At 45.9% G+C, this 19429-nt stretch overlaps 7 non-coding genes and 1 pseudogene across 7 annotated transcripts; all 8 read left to right on the forward strand.

The window, feature by feature from the left end:
- Nucleotides 1-1588: 1588 nt before the first annotated feature.
- On the forward strand, nt 1589-1779 carry LOC130341326 (U2 spliceosomal RNA). Its single transcript, XR_008881279.1, has one exon. It is a non-coding gene; the product is annotated as a U2 spliceosomal RNA (small nuclear RNA).
- A 2090-nt stretch (nt 1780-3869) lies between these two features.
- LOC130341327 (U2 spliceosomal RNA) lies at nt 3870-4060 on the forward strand. The gene has a single exon (XR_008881280.1). It is a non-coding gene; the product is annotated as a U2 spliceosomal RNA (small nuclear RNA).
- Nucleotides 4061-6158: 2098 nt separating this feature from the next.
- On the forward strand, nt 6159-6349 carry LOC130341328 (U2 spliceosomal RNA). The gene has a single exon (XR_008881281.1). It is a non-coding gene; the product is annotated as a U2 spliceosomal RNA (small nuclear RNA).
- A 2091-nt stretch (nt 6350-8440) lies between these two features.
- LOC130341314 (U2 spliceosomal RNA) lies at nt 8441-8578 on the forward strand (annotated as a pseudogene).
- A 2141-nt stretch (nt 8579-10719) lies between these two features.
- Nucleotides 10720-10910, forward strand: LOC130341329 (U2 spliceosomal RNA). Its single transcript, XR_008881282.1, has one exon. It is a non-coding gene; the product is annotated as a U2 spliceosomal RNA (small nuclear RNA).
- A 2093-nt stretch (nt 10911-13003) lies between these two features.
- LOC130341331 (U2 spliceosomal RNA) lies at nt 13004-13194 on the forward strand. Its single transcript, XR_008881283.1, has one exon. It is a non-coding gene; the product is annotated as a U2 spliceosomal RNA (small nuclear RNA).
- A 2094-nt stretch (nt 13195-15288) lies between these two features.
- Nucleotides 15289-15479, forward strand: LOC130341332 (U2 spliceosomal RNA). The gene has a single exon (XR_008881284.1). It is a non-coding gene; the product is annotated as a U2 spliceosomal RNA (small nuclear RNA).
- A 2094-nt stretch (nt 15480-17573) lies between these two features.
- On the forward strand, nt 17574-17764 carry LOC130341334 (U2 spliceosomal RNA). Its single transcript, XR_008881286.1, has one exon. It is a non-coding gene; the product is annotated as a U2 spliceosomal RNA (small nuclear RNA).
- Nucleotides 17765-19429: the final 1665 nt, after the last annotated feature.

Genomic DNA, 19429 nt, shown 5'->3' on the forward strand with positions numbered 1-19429 from the left:
CATTGCTGTACATTGACCATGCATTGCTTCTGTGGTATTGCAAAGGCAAAGACAAATGCTTCCAGCCATCCATTGCACTAATGGATTGGTCATCAGCTGGCTGTCTATGTCCCGCATCAATATAGACCAAAGTACAGAGGGTTAGGCTATGCTATTGTGCACCTACCTGATGCATCAGAAGGTGCGAGGCCCTTGCTAAATTCTGTGCACAGACTTTGAGATCTATGCTTTAGACTGTATCTAAACCTGCTCCAACATGGACTGACATTCTGGCCTACTTTCAGCCGATGCGACTTGTCTGTCGCTGAACAGTCGCTTTTTATGTATTCAGCACCTATGTATAATGTTGTAAAAATGCTCTAGAAGCTAAAGTCGCAGAAATGTCACACATATTTGGCCTGCAACTTTCTGTGCGACAAATTCAGACAGGAAAAATCAGTATAAATCCTTAGAAAATTATCCCCCAGTGTCTCCATCTGCTGGCGGTATTGAATAAGCATTGCTGCACTGATGGGGTATGCATTAGACGAAAAAAAAGAAGAAAAAGAAGAATAATACGCCCAGAAAAGAGGCGAAAAGGAGAAAAACGTAAAAAAACGTGAAAAAAAAGTAAGAGGAAGAGAAGGGAAAAAAAGGTGGAAATGGGTTTAAAAGTGATTTCGGCGGAGAAATATATATATATATATATATATATATATATATATATATATATATATGCGCACACACACACATAGATATAAACGTATTCTCCGTTGAGATATTGCAGCCGCTGCTGTGTCCAGGCCCAGGAGCCTTAGCACTGTGCTGTGATGTCACTCAATACCACTGACATCACTAGGTGTAAACAACATCTCTCCTTTGCTGTGTATGTGACTATGGAGCTGTTTGGTGATGTCGTCTATTACGGCCTTCATAGAAGCAACAGGAGATTGTTGCATCCATCTTGAACCCTCAGAACTACAGTGCTATGATGTCACTCACTTCCACAGGCCTTGCAGAGTGTAAACAACAACAACCCAGCTTTGTTGTGTATGTAACCAAAGGGATTTGTGATGTCACCTAGAACCTTCACAGCAGCGACAGCTTTATGAGGAGCATCAGCACTGCTCTGCCTGAGCAGAACCATCACCGCCATAGGTTGTCAAATAACCCGGATTTAACCCACACAGGTAAGTCCAATGGGGTGCAGGCATGTCCTCTATGCTTACAGCTTCCCGTGGGTGTTGGTTTGATACCGTTTGGGGACAGCCAAGGAGGCATCTGCAGGCAACAAAGGTAGGTGTGTGCTTGTGTGTGTGTTTCCTATGCAGATCCTAAGCCCAGTGTCACATGCAAGTAGGAGGAGTAAGAAGGGTTCCTGGCAAATCCGGGTTATGGATTGCATTTAAAAAGGCCCCGTGGGAGTGCAATGGGCCCCTGTCTTGCTGCTTAGCAATAATGGTATGGGTTTAGGTTCTGCTGTGTGTACTGGTGGTTGACTGCCCCCCAGCCCAGAGTGTGCATGGAAAATTGTCTGGCAGCCTCCCTGACAGCAAGCAGTGATAGTGCCCATGAAGGGGACCTTGTTGGGCCCGCCCCTTTCACGGTTATCGCTTCTCGGCCTTTTGGCTAAGATCAAGTGTAGTATCTGTTCTTATCAGTTTAATATCTGATACGTCCCCTATCTGGGGACCATATATTAAATGGATTTTTGAGAACGGGGGCCGATTTCGAAGCTTGCTTCCGTCGCCCTATGCATTGACCCGATATGGCAGTATCTTCGGGTACAGTGCACCACCCCCTTACAGGGTTAAAAAGAAAGATTCCTACTTTCATTGCTACCTGCTTGCTGGCTAGCCAGCTAGCCAGCCCTGTGGGCCTTGCTGCTGCTGCAGCCAAAAAACAAAAGGTGGTGCTGCTGCTGCTTCTGCTGCTTCTGCTTCTGCTTGTGTCTGGCCCCTGTTGGAGCGTCCAGGCACAGGACTTCTGCTGCTGCTGACTAAATGGCCTCCTTAATTGGATCATTTGAGTAGCCAGCACACCTGTGCAGGTAGGGCATGACATGATAGGCAGCTGCCTTGATAGCGGGTGGGTGCTGAATGTTCCTAATTGACAAAATAAGATTAATGCTTATGAAGAAATATAAAATCTCATCCCTTCCCCAATATCGCGCCACACCCCTACCCCTTAATTCCCTGGTTGAACGTGATGGACATATGTCTTTTTTCGACCGTACTAACTATGTAACTATGTAACATAACATGGGGGGGGGGGGGTCTCCTGGCTGTTCACACAGGTGTGTCATTGCTGTACATTGACCATGCATTGCTTCTGTGGTATTGCAAAGGCAAAGACAAATGCTTCCAGCCATCCATTGCACTAATGGATTGGTCATCAGCTGGCTGTCTATGTCCCGCATCAATATAGACCAAAGTACAGAGGGTTAGGCTATGCTATTGTGCACCTACCTGATGCATCAGAAGGTGCGAGGCCCTTGCTAAATTCTGTGCACAGACTTTGAGATCTATGCTTTAGACTGTATCTAAACCTGCTCCAACATGGACTGACATTCTGGCCTACTTTCAGCCGATGCGACTTGTCTGTCGCTGAACAGTCGCTTTTTATGTATTCAGCACCTATGTATAATGTTGTAAAAATGCTCTAGAAGCTAAAGTCGCAGAAATGTCACACATATTTGGCCTGCAACTTTCTGTGCGACAAATTCAGACAGGAAAAATCAGTATAAATCCTTAGAAAATTATCCCCCAGTGTCTCCATCTGCTGGCGGTATTGAATAAGCATTGCTGCACTGATGGGGTATGCATTAGACGAAAAAAAAGAAGAAAAAGAAGAATAATACGCCCAGAAAAGAGGCGAAAAGGAGAAAAACGTAAAAAAACGTGAAAAAAAAGTAAGAGGAAGAGAAGGGAAAAAAAGGTGGAAATGGGTTTAAAAGTGATTTCGGCGGAGAAATATATATATATATATATATATATATATATATATATATATATATATATGCGCACACACACACATAGATATAAACGTATTCTCCGTTGAGATATTGCAGCCGCTGCTGTGTCCAGGCCCAGGAGCCTTAGCACTGTGCTGTGATGTCACTCAATACCACTGACATCACTAGGTGTAAACAACATCTCTCCTTTGCTGTGTATGTGACTATGGAGCTGTTTGGTGATGTCGTCTATTACGGCCTTCATAGAAGCAACAGGAGATTGTTGCATCCATCTTGAACCCTCAGAACTACAGTGCTATGATGTCACTCACTTCCACAGGCCTTGCAGAGTGTAAACAACAACAACCCAGCTTTGTTGTGTATGTAACCAAAGGGATTTGTGATGTCACCTAGAACCTTCACAGCAGCGACAGCTTTATGAGGAGCATCAGCACTGCTCTGCCTGAGCAGAACCATCACCGCCATAGGTTGTCAAATAACCCGGATTTAACCCACACAGGTAAGTCCAATGGGGTGCAGGCATGTCCTCTATGCTTACAGCTTCCCGTGGGTGTTGGTTTGATACCGTGGGGACAGCCAAGGAGGCATCTGCAGGCAACAAAGGTAGGTGTGTGCTTGTGTGTGTGTTTCCTATGCAGATCCTAAGCCCAGTGTCACATGCAAGTAGGAGGAGTAAGAAGGGTTCCTGGCAAATCCGGTTTATGGATTGCATTTAAAAAGGCCCCGTGGGAGTGCAATGGGCCCCTGTCTTGCTGCTTAGCAATAATGGTATGGGTTTAGGTTCTGCTGTGTGTACTGGTGGTTGACTGCCCCCCAGCCCAGAGTGTGCATGGAAAATTGTCTGGCAGCCTCCCTGACAGCAAGCAGTGATAGTGCCCATGAAGGGGACCTTGTTGGGCCCGCCCCTTTCACGGTTATCGCTTCTCGGCCTTTTGGCTAAGATCAAGTGTAGTATCTGTTCTTATCAGTTTAATATCTGATACGTCCCCTATCTGGGGACCATATATTAAATGGATTTTTGAGAACGGGGGCCGATTTCGAAGCTTGCTTCCGTCGCCCTATGCATTGACCCGATATGGCAGTATCTTCGGGTACAGTGCACCACCCCCTTACAGGGTTAAAAAGAAAGATTCCTACTTTCATTGCTACCTGCTTGCTGGCTAGCCAGCTAGCCAGCCCTGTGGGCCTTGCTGCTGCTGCAGCCAAAAAACAAAAGGTGGTGCTGCTGCTGCTTCTGCTGCTTCTGCTTCTGCTTGTGTCTGGCCCCTGTTGGAGCGTCCAGGCACAGGACTTCTGCTGCTGCTGACTAAATGGCCTCCTTAATTGGATCATTTGAGTAGCCAGCACACCTGTGCAGGTAGGGCATGACATGATAGGCAGCTGCCTTGATAGCGGGTGGGTGCTGAATGTTCCTAATTGACAAAATAAGATTAATGCTTATGAAGAAATATAAAATCTCATCCCTTCCCCAATATCGCGCCACACCCCTACCCCTTAATTCCCTGGTTGAACGTGATGGACATATGTCTTTTTTCGACCGTACTAACTATGTAACTATGTAACATAACATGGGGGGGGGGGGGTCTCCTGGCTGTTCACACAGGTGTGTCATTGCTGTACATTGACCATGCATTGCTTCTGTGGTATTGCAAAGGCAAAGACAAATGCTTCCAGCCATCCATTGCACTAATGGATTGGTCATCAGCTGGCTGTCTATGTCCCGCATCAATATAGACCAAAGTACAGAGGGTTAGGCTATGCTATTGTGCACCTACCTGATGCATCAGAAGGTGCGAGGCCCTTGCTAAATTCTGTGCACAGACTTTGAGATCTATGCTTTAGACTGTATCTAAACCTGCTCCAACATGGACTGACATTCTGGCCTACTTTCAGCCGATGCGACTTGTCTGTCGCTGAACAGTCGCTTTTTATGTATTCAGCACCTATGTATAATGTTGTAAAAATGCTCTAGAAGCTAAAGTCGCAGAAATGTCACACATATTTGGCCTGCAACTTTCTGTGCGACAAATTCAGACAGGAAAAATCAGTATAAATCCTTAGAAAATTATCCCCCAGTGTCTCCATCTGCTGGCGGTATTGAATAAGCATTGCTGCACTGATGGGGTATGCATTAGACGAAAAAAAAGAAGAAAAAGAAGAATAATACGCCCAGAAAAGAGGCGAAAAGGAGAAAAACGTAAAAAAACGTGAAAAAAAAGTAAGAGGAAGAGAAGGGAAAAAAAGGTGGAAATGGGTTTAAAAGTGATTTCGGCGGAGAAATATATATATATATATATATATATATATATATATATATATATATATATATATATGCGCACACACACACATAGATATAAACGTATTCTCCGTTGAGATATTGCAGCCGCTGCTGTGTCCAGGCCCAGGAGCCTTAGCACTGTGCTGTGATGTCACTCAATACCACTGACATCACTAGGTGTAAACAACATCTCTCCTTTGCTGTGTATGTGACTATGGAGCTGTTTGGTGATGTCGTCTATTACGGCCTTCATAGAAGCAACAGGAGATTGTTGCATCCATCTTGAACCCTCAGAACTACAGTGCTATGATGTCACTCACTTCCACAGGCCTTGCAGAGTGTAAACAACAACAACCCAGCTTTGTTGTGTATGTAACCAAAGGGATTTGTGATGTCACCTAGAACCTTCACAGCAGCGACAGCTTTATGAGGAGCATCAGCACTGCTCTGCCTGAGCAGAACCATCACCGCCATAGGTTGTCAAATAACCCGGATTTAACCCACACAGGTAAGTCCAATGGGGTGCAGGCATGTCCTCTATGCTTACAGCTTCCCGTGGGTGTTGGTTTGATACCGTTTGGGGACAGCCAAGGAGGCATCTGCAGGCAACAAAGGTAGGTGTGTGCTTGTGTGTGTGTTTCCTATGCAGATCCTAAGCCCAGTGTCACATGCAAGTAGGAGGAGTAAGAAGGGTTCCTGGCAAATTCGGGTTATGGATTGCATTTAAAAAGGCCCCGTGGGAGTGCAATGGGCCCCTGTCTTGCTGCTTAGCAATAATGGTATGGGTTTAGGTTCTGCTGTGTGTACTGGTGGTTGACTGCCCCCCAGCCCAGAGTGTGCATGGAAAATTGTCTGGCAGCCTCCCTGACAGCAAGCAGTGATAGTGCCCATGAAGGGGACCTTGTTGGGCCCGCCCCTTTCACGGTTATCGCTTCTCGGCCTTTTGGCTAAGATCAAGTGTAGTATCTGTTCTTATCAGTTTAATATCTGATACGTCCCCTATCTGGGGACCATATATTAAATGGATTTTTGAGAACGGGGGCCGATTTCGAAGCTTGCTTCCGTCGCCCTATGCATTGACCCGATATGGCAGTATCTTCGGGTACAGTGCACCACCCCCTTACAGGGTTAAAAAGAAAGATTCCTACTTTCATTGCTACCTGCTTGCTGGCTAGCCAGCTAGCCAGCCCTGTGGGCCTTGCTGCTGCTGCAGCCAAAAAACAAAAGGTGGTGCTGCTGCTGCTTCTGCTGCTTCTGCTTCTGCTTGTGTCTGGCCCCTGTTGGAGCGTCCAGGCACAGGACTTCTGCTGCTGCTGACTAAATGGCCTCCTTAATTGGATCATTTGAGTAGCCAGCACACCTGTGCAGGTAGGGCATGACATGATAGGCAGCTGCCTTGATAGCGGGTGGGTGCTGAATGTTCCTAATTGACAAAATAAGATTAATGCTTATGAAGAAATATAAAATCTCATCCCTTCCCCAATATCGCGCCACACCCCTACCCCTTAATTCCCTGGTTGAACGTGATGGACATATGTCTTTTTTCGACCGTACTAACTATGTAACTATGTAACATAACATGGGGGGGGGGGGGGGGGGTCTCCTGGCTGTTCACACAGGTGTGTCATTGCTGTACATTGACCATGCATTGCTTCTGTGGTATTGCAAAGGCAAAGACAAATGCTTCCAGCCATCCATTGCACTAATGGATTGGTCATCAGCTGGCTGTCTATGTCCCGCATCAATATAGACCAAAGTACAGAGGGTTAGGCTATGCTATTGTGCACCTACCTGATGCATCAGAAGGTGCGAGGCCCTTGCTAAATTCTGTGCACAGACTTTGAGATCTATGCTTTAGACTGTATCTAAACCTGCTCCAACATGGACTGACATTCTGGCCTACTTTCAGCCGATGCGACTTGTCTGTCGCTGAACAGTCGCTTTTTATGTATTCAGCACCTATGTATAATGTTGTAAAAATGCTCTAGAAGCTAAAGTCGCAGAAATGTCACACATATTTGGCCTGCAACTTTCTGTGCGACAAATTCAGACAGGAAAAATCAGTATAAATCCTTAGAAAATTATCCCCCAGTGTCTCCATCTGCTGGCGGTATTGAATAAGCATTGCTGCACTGATGGGGTATGCATTAGACGAAAAAAAAGAAGAAAAAGAAGAATAATACGCCCAGAAAAGAGGCGAAAAGGAGAAAAACGTAAAAAAACGTGAAAAAAAAGTAAGAGGAAGAGAAGGGAAAAAAAGGTGGAAATGGGTTTAAAAGTGATTTCGGCGGAGAAATATATATATATATATATATATATATATATATATATATATATGCGCACACACACACATAGATATAAACGTATTCTCCGTTGAGATATTGCAGCCGCTGCTGTGTCCAGGCCCAGGAGCCTTAGCACTGTGCTGTGATGTCACTCAATACCACTGACATCACTAGGTGTAAACAACATCTCTCCTTTGCTGTGTATGTGACTATGGAGCTGTTTGGTGATGTCGTCTATTACGGCCTTCATAGAAGCAACAGGAGATTGTTGCATCCATCTTGAACCCTCAGAACTACAGTGCTATGATGTCACTCACTTCCACAGGCCTTGCAGAGTGTAAACAACAACAACCCAGCTTTGTTGTGTATGTAACCAAAGGGATTTGTGATGTCACCTAGAACCTTCACAGCAGCGACAGCTTTATGAGGAGCATCAGCACTGCTCTGCCTGAGCAGAACCATCACCGCCATAGGTTGTCAAATAACCCGGATTTAACCCACACAGGTAAGTCCAATGGGGTGCAGGCATGTCCTCTATGCTTACAGCTTCCCGTGGGTGTTGGTTTGATACCGTTTGGGGACAGCCAAGGAGGCATCTGCAGGCAACAAAGGTAGGTGTGTGCTTGTGTGTGTGTTTCCTATGCAGATCCTAAGCCCAGTGTCACATGCAAGTAGGAGGAGTAAGAAGGGTTCCTGGCAAATCCGGGTTATGGATTGCATTTAAAAAGGCCCCGTGGGAGTGCAATGGGCCCCTGTCTTGCTGCTTAGCAATAATGGTATGGGTTTAGGTTCTGCTGTGTGTACTGGTGGTTGACTGCCCCCCAGCCCAGAGTGTGCATGGAAAATTGTCTGGCAGCCTCCCTGACAGCAAGCAGTGATAGTGCCCATGAAGGGGACCTTGTTGGGCCCGCCCCTTTCACGGTTATCGCTTCTCGGCCTTTTGGCTAAGATCAAGTGTAGTATCTGTTCTTATCAGTCAGGGGAGATACCATGATCGCTACGGTCTGAAGAACTCCAAGCATTGTGGTAGAGATTTTGCGTAGTACGATTGCAGTACTTTTCGTTCTTATTAGAACCGCATTTCTCTAGAGCATACCACCTGAAGATCGTCTCCTGCCTGCCTCGGAACATCTGAAGAAGGAGAAGATCTTGAAGACTGCAGCTCCGGAAGAAGCCGACGAAGAACCTGGAAGAAGGGAATCGGCGGTGAATTCCGGAACAGCGGCGAAGAGGAAGGCGGCGCAGAATCTTTTCGAAGAAACTCGCTGCCTCGGAGCGTCCAGGCACAGGACTTCTGCTGCTGCTGACTAAATGGCCTCCTTAATTGGATCATTTGAGTAGCCAGCACACCTGTGCAGGTAGGGCATGACATGATAGGCAGCTGCCTTGATAGCGGGTGGGTGCTGAATGTTCCTAATTGACAAAATAAGATTAATGCTTATGAAGAAATATAAAATCTCATCCCTTCCCCAATATCGCGCCACACCCCTACCCCTTAATTCCCTGGTTGAACGTGATGGACATATGTCTTTTTTCGACCGTACTAACTATGTAACTATGTAACATAACATGGGGGGGGGGGGGGGGGGTCTCCTGGCTGTTCACACAGGTGTGTCATTGCTGTACATTGACCATGCATTGCTTCTGTGGTATTGCAAAGGCAAAGACAAATGCTTCCAGCCATCCATTGCACTAATGGATTGGTCATCAGCTGGCTGTCTATGTCCCGCATCAATATAGACCAAAGTACAGAGGGTTAGGCTATGCTATTGTGCACCTACCTGATGCATCAGAAGGTGCGAGGCCCTTGCTAAATTCTGTGCACAGACTTTGAGATCTATGCTTTAGACTGTATCTAAACCTGCTCCAACATGGACTGACATTCTGGCCTACTTTCAGCCGATGCGACTTGTCTGTCGCTGAACAGTCGCTTTTTATGTATTCAGCACCTATGTATAATGTTGTAAAAATGCTCTAGAAGCTAAAGTCGCAGAAATGTCACACATATTTGGCCTGCAACTTTCTGTGCGACAAATTCAGACAGGAAAAATCAGTATAAATCCTTAGAAAATTATCCCCCAGTGTCTCCATCTGCTGGCGGTATTGAATAAGCATTGCTGCACTGATGGGGTATGCATTAGACGAAAAAAAAGAAGAAAAAGAAGAATAATACGCCCAGAAAAGAGGCGAAAAGGAGAAAAACGTAAAAAAACGTGAAAAAAAAGTAAGAGGAAGAGAAGGGAAAAAAAGGTGGAAATGGGTTTAAAAGTGATTTCGGCGGAGAAATATATATATATATATATATATATATATATATATATATATATATATGCGCACACACACACATAGATATAAACGTATTCTCCGTTGAGATATTGCAGCCGCTGCTGTGTCCAGGCCCAGGAGCCTTAGCACTGTGCTGTGATGTCACTCAATACCACTGACATCACTAGGTGTAAACAACATCTCTCCTTTGCTGTGTATGTGACTATGGAGCTGTTTGGTGATGTCGTCTATTACGGCCTTCATAGAAGCAACAGGAGATTGTTGCATCCATCTTGAACCCTCAGAACTACAGTGCTATGATGTCACTCACTTCCACAGGCCTTGCAGAGTGTAAACAACAACAACCCAGCTTTGTTGTGTATGTAACCAAAGGGATTTGTGATGTCACCTAGAACCTTCACAGCAGCGACAGCTTTATGAGGAGCATCAGCACTGCTCTGCCTGAGCAGAACCATCACCGCCATAGGTTGTCAAATAACCCGGATTTAACCCACACAGGTAAGTCCAATGGGGTGCAGGCATGTCCTCTATGCTTACAGCTTCCCGTGGGTGTTGGTTTGATACCGTTTGGGGACAGCCAAGGAGGCATCTGCAGGCAACAAAGGTAGGTGTGTGCTTGTGTGTGTGTTTCCTATGCAGATCCTAAGCCCAGTGTCACATGCAAGTAGGAGGAGTAAGAAGGGTTCCTGGCAAATCCGGGTTATGGATTGCATTTAAAAAGGCCCCGTGGGAGTGCAATGGGCCCCTGTCTTGCTGCTTAGCAATAATGGTATGGGTTTAGGTTCTGCTGTGTGTACTGGTGGTTGACTGCCCCCCAGCCCAGAGTGTGCATGGAAAATTGTCTGGCAGCCTCCCTGACAGCAAGCAGTGATAGTGCCCATGAAGGGGACCTTGTTGGGCCCGCCCCTTTCACGGTTATCGCTTCTCGGCCTTTTGGCTAAGATCAAGTGTAGTATCTGTTCTTATCAGTTTAATATCTGATACGTCCCCTATCTGGGGACCATATATTAAATGGATTTTTGAGAACGGGGGCCGATTTCGAAGCTTGCTTCCGTCGCCCTATGCATTGACCCGATATGGCAGTATCTTCGGGTACAGTGCACCACCCCCTTACAGGGTTAAAAAGAAAGATTCCTACTTTCATTGCTACCTGCTTGCTGGCTAGCCAGCTAGCCAGCCCTGTGGGCCTTGCTGCTGCTGCAGCCAAAAAACAAAAGGTGGTGCTGCTGCTGCTTCTGCTGCTTCTGCTTGTGTCTGGCCCCTGTTGGAGCGTCCAGGCACAGGACTTCTGCTGCTGCTGACTAAATGGCCTCCTTAATTGGATCATTTGAGTAGCCAGCACACCTGTGCAGGTAGGGCATGACATGATAGGCAGCTGCCTTGATAGCGGGTGGGTGCTGAATGTTCCTAATTGACAAAATAAGATTAATGCTTATGAAGAAATATAAAATCTCATCCCTTCCCCAATATCGCGCCACACCCCTACCCCTTAATTCCCTGGTTGAACGTGATGGACATATGTCTTTTTTCGACCGTACTAACTATGTAACTATGTAACATAACATGGGGGGGGGGGGGGGGGGGGTCTCCTGGCTGTTCACACAGGTGTGTCATTGCTGTACATTGACCATGCATTGCTTCTGTGGTATTGCAAAGGCAAAGACAAATGCTTCCAGCCATCCATTGCACTAATGGATTGGTCATCAGCTGGCTGTCTATGTCCCGCATCAATATAGACCAAAGTACAGAGGGTTAGGCTATGCTATTGTGCACCTACCTGATGCATCAGAAGGTGCGAGGCCCTTGCTAAATTCTGTGCACAGACTTTGAGATCTATGCTTTAGACTGTATCTAAACCTGCTCCAACATGGACTGACATTCTGGCCTACTTTCAGCCGATGCGACTTGTCTGTCGCTGAACAGTCGCTTTTTATGTATTCAGCACCTATGTATAATGTTGTAAAAATGCTCTAGAAGCTAAAGTCGCAGAAATGTCACACATATTTGGCCTGCAACTTTCTGTGCGACAAATTCAGACAGGAAAAATCAGTATAAATCCTTAGAAAATTATCCCCCAGTGTCTCCATCTGCTGGCGGTATTGAATAAGCATTGCTGCACTGATGGGGTATGCATTAGACGAAAAAAAAGAAGAAAAAGAAGAATAATACGCCCAGAAAAGAGGCGAAAAGGAGAAAAACGTAAAAAAACGTGAAAAAAAAGTAAGAGGAAGAGAAGGGAAAAAAAGGTGGAAATGGGTTTAAAAGTGATTTCGGCGGAGAAATATATATATATATATATATATATATATATATATATATATATATATATGCGCACACACACACATAGATATAAACGTATTCTCCGTTGAGATATTGCAGCCGCTGCTGTGTCCAGGCCCAGGAGCCTTAGCACTGTGCTGTGATGTCACTCAATACCACTGACATCACTAGGTGTAAACAACATCTCTCCTTTGCTGTGTATGTGACTATGGAGCTGTTTGGTGATGTCGTCTATTACGGCCTTCATAGAAGCAACAGGAGATTGTTGCATCCATCTTGAACCCTCAGAACTACAGTGCTATGATGTCACTCACTTCCACAGGCCTTGCAGAGTGTAAACAACAACAACCCAGCTTTGTTGTGTATGTAACCAAAGGGATTTGTGATGTCACCTAGAACCTTCACAGCAGCGACAGCTTTATGAGGAGCATCAGCACTGCTCTGCCTGAGCAGAACCATCACCGCCATAGGTTGTCAAATAACCCGGATTTAACCCACACAGGTAAGTCCAATGGGGTGCAGGCATGTCCTCTATGCTTACAGCTTCCCGTGGGTGTTGGTTTGATACCGTTTGGGGACAGCCAAGGAGGCATCTGCAGGCAACAAAGGTAGGTGTGTGCTTGTGTGTGTGTTTCCTATGCAGATCCTAAGCCCAGTGTCACATGCAAGTAGGAGGAGTAAGAAGGGTTCCTGGCAAATCCGGGTTATGGATTGCATTTAAAAAGGCCCCGTGGGAGTGCAATGGGCCCCTGTCTTGCTGCTTAGCAATAATGGTATGGGTTTAGGTTCTGCTGTGTGTACTGGTGGTTGACTGCCCCCCAGCCCAGAGTGTGCATGGAAAATTGTCTGGCAGCCTCCCTGACAGCAAGCAGTGATAGTGCCCATGAAGGGGACCTTGTTGGGCCCGCCCCTTTCACGGTTATCGCTTCTCGGCCTTTTGGCTAAGATCAAGTGTAGTATCTGTTCTTATCAGTTTAATATCTGATACGTCCCCTATCTGGGGACCATATATTAAATGGATTTTTGAGAACGGGGGCCGATTTCGAAGCTTGCTTCCGTCGCCCTATGCATTGACCCGATATGGCAGTATCTTCGGGTACAGTGCACCACCCCCTTACAGGGTTAAAAAGAAAGATTCCTACTTTCATTGCTACCTGCTTGCTGGCTAGCCAGCTAGCCAGCCCTGTGGGCCTTGCTGCTGCTGCAGCCAAAAAACAAAAGGTGGTGCTGCTGCTGCTTCTGCTGCTTCTGCTTGTGTCTGGCCCCTGTTGGAGCGTCCAGGCACAGGACTTCTGCTGCTGCTGACTAAATGGCCTCCTTAATTGGATCATTTGAGTAGCCAGCACACCTGTGCAGGTAGGGCATGACATGATAGGCAGCTGCCTTGATAGCGGGTGGGTGCTGAATGTTCCTAATTGACAAAATAAGATTAATGCTTATGAAGAAATATAAAATCTCATCCCTTCCCCAATATCGCGCCACACCCCTACCCCTTAATTCCCTGGTTGAACGTGATGGACATATGTCTTTTTTCGACCGTACTAACTATGTAACTATGTAACATAACATGGGGGGGGGGGGGGGGTCTCCTGGCTGTTCACACAGGTGTGTCATTGCTGTACATTGACCATGCATTGCTTCTGTGGTATTGCAAAGGCAAAGACAAATGCTTCCAGCCATCCATTGCACTAATGGATTGGTCATCAGCTGGCTGTCTATGTCCCGCATCAATATAGACCAAAGTACAGAGGGTTAGGCTATGCTATTGTGCACCTACCTGATGCATCAGAAGGTGCGAGGCCCTTGCTAAATTCTGTGCACAGACTTTGAGATCTATGCTTTAGACTGTATCTAAACCTGCTCCAACATGGACTGACATTCTGGCCTACTTTCAGCCGATGCGACTTGTCTGTCGCTGAACAGTCGCTTTTTATGTATTCAGCACCTATGTATAATGTTGTAAAAATGCTCTAGAAGCTAAAGTCGCAGAAATGTCACACATATTTGGCCTGCAACTTTCTGTGCGACAAATTCAGACAGGAAAAATCAGTATAAATCCTTAGAAAATTATCCCCCAGTGTCTCCATCTGCTGGCGGTATTGAATAAGCATTGCTGCACTGATGGGGTATGCATTAGACGAAAAAAAAGAAGAAAAAGAAGAATAATACGCCCAGAAAAGAGGCGAAAAGGAGAAAAACGTAAAAAAACGTGAAAAAAAAGTAAGAGGAAGAGAAGGGAAAAAAAGGTGGAAATGGGTTTAAAAGTGATTTCGGCGGAGAATATATATATATATATATATATATATATATATATATATATATATATATATATATGCGCACACACACACATAGATATAAACGTATTCTCCGTTGAGATATTGCAGCCGCTGCTGTGTCCAGGCCCAGGAGCCTTAGCACTGTGCTGTGATGTCACTCAATACCACTGACATCACTAGGTGTAAACAACATCTCTCCTTTGCTGTGTATGTGACTATGGAGCTGTTTGGTGATGTCGTCTATTACGGCCTTCATAGAAGCAACAGGAGATTGTTGCATCCATCTTGAACCCTCAGAACTACAGTGCTATGATGTCACTCACTTCCACAGGCCTTGCAGAGTGTAAACAACAACAACCCAGCTTTGTTGTGTATGTAACCAAAGGGATTTGTGATGTCACCTAGAACCTTCACAGCAGCGACAGCTTTATGAGGAGCATCAGCACTGCTCTGCCTGAGCAGAACCATCACCGCCATAGGTTGTCAAATAACCCGGATTTAACCCACACAGGTAAGTCCAATGGGGTGCAGGCATGTCCTCTATGCTTACAGCTTCCCGTGGGTGTTGGTTTGATACCGTTTGGGGACAGCCAAGGAGGCATCTGCAGGCAACAAAGGTAGGTGTGTGCTTGTGTGTGTGTTTCCTATGCAGATCCTAAGCCCAGTGTCACATGCAAGTAGGAGGAGTAAGAAGGGTTCCTGGCAAATCCGGGTTATGGATTGCATTTAAAAAGGCCCCGTGGGAGTGCAATGGGCCCCTGTCTTGCTGCTTAGCAATAATGGTATGGGTTTAGGTTCTGCTGTGTGTACTGGTGGTTGACTGCCCCCCAGCCCAGAGTGTGCATGGAAAATTGTCTGGCAGCCTCCCTGACAGCAAGCAGTGATAGTGCCCATGAAGGGGACCTTGTTGGGCCCGCCCCTTTCACGGTTATCGCTTCTCGGCCTTTTGGCTAAGATCAAGTGTAGTATCTGTTCTTATCAGTTTAATATCTGATACGTCCCCTATCTGGGGACCATATATTAAATGGATTTTTGAGAACGGGGGCCGATTTCGAAGCTTGCTTCCGTCGCCCTATGCATTGACCCGATATGGCAGTATCTTCGGGTACAGTGCACCACCCCCTTACAGGGTTAAAAAGAAAGATTCCTACTTTCATTGCTACCTGCTTGCTGGCTAGCCAGCTAGCCAGCCCTGTGGGCCTTGCTGCTGCTGCAGCCAAAAAACAAAAGGTGGTGCTGCTGCTGCTTCTGCTGCTTCTGCTTGTGTCTGGCCCCTGTTGGAGCGTCCAGGCACAGGACTTCTGCTGCTGCTGACTAAATGGCCTCCTTAATTGGATCATTTGAGTAGCCAGCACACCTGTGCAGGTAGGGCATGACATGATAGGCAGCTGCCTTGATAGCGGGTGGGTGCTGAATGTTCCTAATTGACAAAATAAGATTAATGCTTATGAAGAAATATAAAATCTCATCCCTTCCCCAATATCGCGCCACACCCCTACCCCTTAATTCCCTGGTTGAACGTGATGGACATATGTCTTTTTTCGACCGTACTAACTATGTAACTATGTAACATAACATGGGGGGGGGGGGGGGGGGGGGTCTCCTGGCTGTTCACACAGGTGTGTCATTGCTGTACATTGACCATGCATTGCTTCTGTGGTATTGCAAAGGCAAAGACAAATGCTTCCAGCCATCCATTGCACTAATGGATTGGTCATCAGCTGGCTGTCTATGTCCCGCATCAATATAGACCAAAGTACAGAGGGTTAGGCTATGCTATTGTGCACCTACCTGATGCATCAGAAGGTGCGAGGCCCTTGCTAAATTCTGTGCACAGACTTTGAGATCTATGCTTTAGACTGTATCTAAACCTGCTCCAACATGGACTGACATTCTGGCCTACTTTCAGCCGATGCGACTTGTCTGTCGCTGAACAGTCGCTTTTTATGTATTCAGCACCTATGTATAATGTTGTAAAAATGCTCTAGAAGCTAAAGTCGCAGAAATGTCACACATATTTGGCCTGCAACTTTCTGTGCGACAAATTCAGACAGGAAAAATCAGTATAAATCCTTAGAAAATTATCCCCCAGTGTCACCATCTGCTGGCGGTATTGAATAAGCATTGCTGCACTGATGGGGTATGCATTAGACGAAAAAAAAGAAGAAAAAGAAGAATAATACGCCCAGAAAAGAGGCGAAAAGGAGAAAAACGTAAAAAAACGTGAAAAAAAAGTAAGAGGAAGAGAAGGGAAAAAAAGGTGGAAATGGGTTTAAAAGTGATTTCGGCGGAGAAATATATATATATATATATATATATATATATATATATATATATATATATGCGCACACACACACATAGATATAAACGTATTCTCCGTTGAGATATTGCAGCCGCTGCTGTGTCCAGGCCCAGGAGCCTTAGCACTGTGCTGTGATGTCACTCAATACCACTGACATCACTAGGTGTAAACAACATCTCTCCTTTGCTGTGTATGTGACTATGGAGCTGTTTGGTGATGTCGTCTATTACGGCCTTCATAGAAGCAACAGGAGATTGTTGCATCCATCTTGAACCCTCAGAACTACAGTGCTATGATGTCACTCACTTCCACAGGCCTTGCAGAGTGTAAACAACAACAACCCAGCTTTGTTGTGTATGTAACCAAAGGGATTTGTGATGTCACCTAGAACCTTCACAGCAGCGACAGCTTTATGAGGAGCATCAGCACTGCTCTGCCTGAGCAGAACCATCACCGCCATAGGTTGTCAAATAACCCGGATTTAACCCACACAGGTAAGTCCAATGGGGTGCAGGCATGTCCTCTATGCTTACAGCTTCCCGTGGGTGTTGGTTTGATACCGTTTGGGGACAGCCAAGGAGGCATCTGCAGGCAACAAAGGTAGGTGTGTGCTTGTGTGTGTGTTTCCTATGCAGATCCTAAGCCCAGTGTCACATGCAAGTAGGAGGAGTAAGAAGGGTTCCTGGCAAATCCGGGTTATGGATTGCATTTAAAAAGGCCCCGTGGGAGTGCAATGGGCCCCTGTCTTGCTGCTTAGCAATAATGGTATGGGTTTAGGTTCTGCTGTGTGTACTGGTGGTTGACTGCCCCCCAGCCCAGAGTGTGCATGGAAAATTGTCTGGCAGCCTCCCTGACAGCAAGCAGTGATAGTGCCCATGAAGGGGACCTTGTTGGGCCCGCCCCTTTCACGGTTATCGCTTCTCGGCCTTTTGGCTAAGATCAAGTGTAGTATCTGTTCTTATCAGTTTAATATCTGATACGTCCCCTATCTGGGGACCATATATTAAATGGATTTTTGAGAACGGGGGCCGATTTCGAAGCTTGCTTCCGTCGCCCTATGCATTGACCCGATATGGCAGTATCTTCGGGTACAGTGCACCACCCCCTTACAGGGTTAAAAAGAAAGATTCCTACTTTCATTGCTACCTGCTTGCTGGCTAGCCAGCTAGCCAGCCCTGTGGGCCTTGCTGCTGCTGCAGCCAAAAAACAAAAGGTGGTGCTGCTGCTGCTTCTGCTGCTTCTGCTTGTGTCTGGCCCCTGTTGGAGCGTCCAGGCACAGGACTTCTGCTGCTGCTGACTAAATGGCCTCCTTAATTGGATCATTTGAGTAGCCAGCACACCTGTGCAGGTAGGGCATGACATGATAGGCAGCTGCCTTGATAGCGGGTGGGTGCTGAATGTTCCTAATTGACAAAATAAGATTAATGCTTATGAAGAAATATAAAATCTCATCCCTTCCCCAATATCGCGCCACACCCCTACCCCTTAATTCCCTGGTTGAACGTGATGGACATATGTCTTTTTTCGACCGTACTAACTATGTAACTATGTAACATAACATGGGGGGGGGGGGGGGGGGGGTCTCCTGGCTGTTCACACAGGTGTGTCATTGCTGTACATTGACCATGCATTGCTTCTGTGGTATTGCAAAGGCAAAGACAAATGCTTCCAGCCATCCATTGCACTAATGGATTGGTCATCAGCTGGCTGTCTATGTCCCGCATCAATATAGACCAAAGTACAGAGGGTTAGGCTATGCTATTGTGCACCTACCTGATGCATCAGAAGGTGCGAGGCCCTTGCTAAATTCTGTGCACAGACTTTGAGATCTATGCTTTAGACTGTATCTAAACCTGCTCCAACATGGACTGACATTCTGGCCTACTTTCAGCCGATGCGACTTGTCTGTCGCTGAACAGTCGCTTTTTATGTATTCAGCACCTATGTATAATGTTGTAAAAATGCTCTAGAAGCTAAAGTCGCAGAAATGTCACACATATTTGGCCTGAACTTTCTGTGCGACAAATTCAGACAGGAAAAATCAGTATAAATCCTTAGAAAATTATCCCCCAGTGTCTCCATCTGCTGGCGGTATTGAATAAGCATTGCTGCACTGATGGGGTATGCATTAGACGAAAAAAAAGAAGAAAAAGAAGAATAATACGCCCAGAAAAGAGGCGAAAAGGAGAAAAACGTAAAAAAACGTGAAAAAAAAGTAAGAGGAAGAGAAGGGAAAAAAAGGTGGAAATGGGTTTAAAAGTGATTTCGGCGGAGAAATATATATATATATATATATATATATATATATATATATATATATGCGCACACACACACATAGATATAAACGTATTCTCCGTTGAGATATTGCAGCCGCTGCTGTGTCCAGGCCCAGGAGCCTTAGCACTGTGCTGTGATGTCACTCAATACCACTGACATCACTAGGTGTAAACAACATCTCTCCTTTGCTGTGTATGTGACTATGGAGCTGTTTGGTGATGTCGTCTATTACGGCCTTCATAGAAGCAACAGGAGATTGTTGCATCCATCTTGAACCCTCAGAACTACAGTGCTATGATGTCACTCACTTCCACAGGCCTTGCAGAGTGTAAACAACAACAACCCAGCTTTGTTGTGTATGTAACCAAAGGGATTTGTGATGTCACCTAGAACCTTCACAGCAGCGACAGCTTTATGAGGAGCATCAGCACTGCTCTGCCTGAGCAGAACCATCACCGCCATAGGTTGTCAAATAACCCGGATTTAACCCAC

The sequence above is a fragment of the Hyla sarda genome, unplaced genomic scaffold (genome assembly GCF_029499605.1).
Source record: "Hyla sarda isolate aHylSar1 unplaced genomic scaffold, aHylSar1.hap1 scaffold_618, whole genome shotgun sequence".
NCBI classification, from domain to species: domain Eukaryota; kingdom Metazoa; phylum Chordata; class Amphibia; order Anura; family Hylidae; genus Hyla; species Hyla sarda.